The sequence below is a fragment of the Octopus bimaculoides genome, chromosome 25, assembly GCF_001194135.2.
Source record: "Octopus bimaculoides isolate UCB-OBI-ISO-001 chromosome 25, ASM119413v2, whole genome shotgun sequence".
Classification (NCBI taxonomy): domain Eukaryota; kingdom Metazoa; phylum Mollusca; class Cephalopoda; order Octopoda; family Octopodidae; genus Octopus; species Octopus bimaculoides.
Genome location: NC_069005.1, coordinates 10740811 through 10743953, shown reverse-complemented (window position 1 = coordinate 10743953; position 3143 = coordinate 10740811).

The following is a 3143-nucleotide window of genomic DNA, read 5'->3' as shown; positions in this document are numbered from 1 at the left end:
TTAACTGGTGAGCAACTGCCGTTGCTCATCTTCCTTTTTCTATGGGTGGGGGGGCACACTTTCTTTATCCTGCTCCGGGTATATGAGCCAGGTATATGTAGGTATATGAGCCAGCTTACGAAACCTATATCTTGCTGATATTTCTAACTGGTTTTCCAATACATATGTATGTATGTATGTATGTATGTATGTATGTATGTATGTATGTGTGTGTGTGTGTGTGTGTGTATGTATATATGTATGTGTGTGTTTGTGTGCGTGCATGTGTGCGTGTGTATGTGCGTGTTCCTCCATACCTCTTGAAATATGGTGTTTGTTGGTTTACGTCTCTGTAACTTAGCAGTTTTGCAAAAAGGACCAATAGAATAATTACCAGATCTTAAAAGAAGTATATACTATAAGCGCAGGAGTGGCTGTGTGATAAGTAGCTTGCTTACCAACCACATGGTTCCGGGTTAATTCCCACTGCGTAGCACCTTGGGCAAGTGTCTTCTATTATAGCCTGGGGCCGACCAAAGCCTTGTGAGTGGATTTGGTAGACGGAAATTGAATGAAGCTTGTCGTATATATGTACGTGTGTGTATATGTTTGTGTGTCTGTGTTTGTCCCCCCAACATTGCTTGACAACCGATGGTGGTGTGTTTACGTCCCGTAACTTAGCTATTCGACAAAAGAGACCGATAGAATAAGTACTACGCTTACAAAGAATAAGTCCTGGGGTCGATTTGCTCGACTAAAGGCGGTGCTCCAGCATGGCCGCAGTCAAATGACTGAAACAAGTAAAAGAGTAAAAGAGTATATACTGGGGTCGATTAGTTCGACCAGAAACCCTCCAGTCGGTGCTCCAGCATGAGAGTAGTTCAATGACGTAATCAAATTTTTAAAAAATAATGGTTAGGAACATTCAAAGAATAAGACACTCTGTCTAAAGATGGAAACCACGAACGTGACATTTTGAATGTGTAAATAAATCAAAATATTCAGACAACTGTGCCTCCACAGACCAACGAAATAACATCCCAAGGATAGTATTCAATGATATAAGTTTTAATTATCAATTATAAAATGCGCTGATGGTTGTAAATAACGTATTAAAAGTTGTCCCAGCTGATTTCTGTCTGTAAGCGTGGAGAAGTTTGTGATATTTCTACATTGTTTGAAAAATGTTAAGAACTAGCTGCTTTGAACACGACGTGGGGTCATTAGAATACTCAGTTTCAAATAAGAAAATTCTAAATTACCTCGGCTTAGAAAAATGTGCCAAGTGCCAAGACAATCTTGAAGAGAAGAAAATTAATAAAAATTGCTAATATAATGTTAGTTAAAGAAGAAAGATAAGACAATTAAAGGTAATACAGACTTACATATATACTTACGAATATATGAAGTAGACAGAAAAGATAAGAGACGGGGGAATATTATAGACGCATTAGAATAATGCTTGAAATAGATCTAAATAGAAAAGATAACGTAATAGACGTTGGTGATCGAGTTGTTGCAGCAATAGTGATTGGGGTAGCAATTAGCAAGACTAGACAGGGAAACAAGAAAAATAATAACTGTATTTAAAATACACTTCCTAAAATCTGATATGGAAAGATTAAATCAACCACGACTATAAAGGAAGTAGGGGCATTATGCGATCAGAAAATTACGAAATATCCACGGTAGGACTTCAAGAATATCCAGTTGAGAATAATTGTTTTAGATTTTGGAACAAAGTCAGTAATTTTAATGATAGTGGTGGCGGTGGTGGTGTGGTCAGTGGATTACATCGACCCAAATGCTCAACTGGTACTTATTTTATTGGCCGTGAACGGATGAATGGCAAAGTCGACCTCGCCGGAATTTGAACTCAAAACGTAAAGAGCCGTAACAAAGTTACAGTATGTCATGATAAAACTTAACAAAATCACAGTATGTCATGATAAAACGAGCTCAACAGTAGACGAAATGCGGAAATATTTTAATATAGGCGCGAGTATGGCTGTTAAACTGAGAAACTAGCACACCAGGAAATGTCTCAGAGACCATAATTGCTTCTAATATTAATTATTTTTAATTTAGGAACAAGCTCAAGGCAGCGAGCTAACAGAACCGTTAGCACGCCGGACAAAACCGTTACTCTTTTACTCTTTTACTTGTTTCACACATTTGACAGCGGCTATGCTGGAGCACCGCCTTTAGTCCAGCAAATCGACCCCAGGACTTATTCTTTGTAAGCCTCGTACTTATTCTATCGGGCTCTTTCGCCGAACCGCTAAGTTACGGGGACGTAAACACACCAGCAACGGTTGTCAAGCGATGGTGTAGATGATGTAGAGATGATTCGGGGACAAACACAGACACACAAACAAACATATATATATATATATATATATATATATATATATACATATACATATATACGACGGGCTTCTTTCAGTTTCCGTGTACCAAATCCACTCACAAGGCTTTGGTCAGCCCGAGGCTCTAGCAGAAGACACTTGCCCAAGGACCACGCAGTGGGACTGATCCCAGAATCATGTGGCTGGTAAGCAAGCTACTTACCACACAGTCACTCCTGTGCCTGACATTTCGTCCGTCTCCACGTTCTGAGTCCAAATTCTGCCGTGGTCGACTTCGCTTTTCGTCCTTTTGGGATCGATAACGTAAGTAGCAGCTGATCACCGGAATCAAAATTATCAACTTAAACCCTCTCCTTAAATGGCAGGTCTTGTTCCGAAATATTGAAATCAATTTAGATTTAAGGGCAAATGCTTCGAGGAGAGAGATTAAGCGATATCATCACACTTGTATGTTAACTAATCAATGCAGAAGAGGTGAAACGCAAAGTTGAAACCGGTTGTATTTCAACTCATATTGTAAAGAGCGGAAGAAGAAATATAGCAAAGCATTTTTACTTTTTCCTCCAACGTGCTAACGATTCTGCCAATACGTCGCCTGCCAGACGACTGTCGTAGTAATAAATTAAAATGAAGACATTCACCACCACAACAGTTCTGTCGATAAACAGTGCCATATTGACACCACCAGCACAACCACAACAACGACAACGGCGGCGACTATTTCTGCCGTCGCTGCCGCCACTGCAACCACCGCTACAACCACGGCGACGACGATGGTGTCTACTGCCCCCCCCC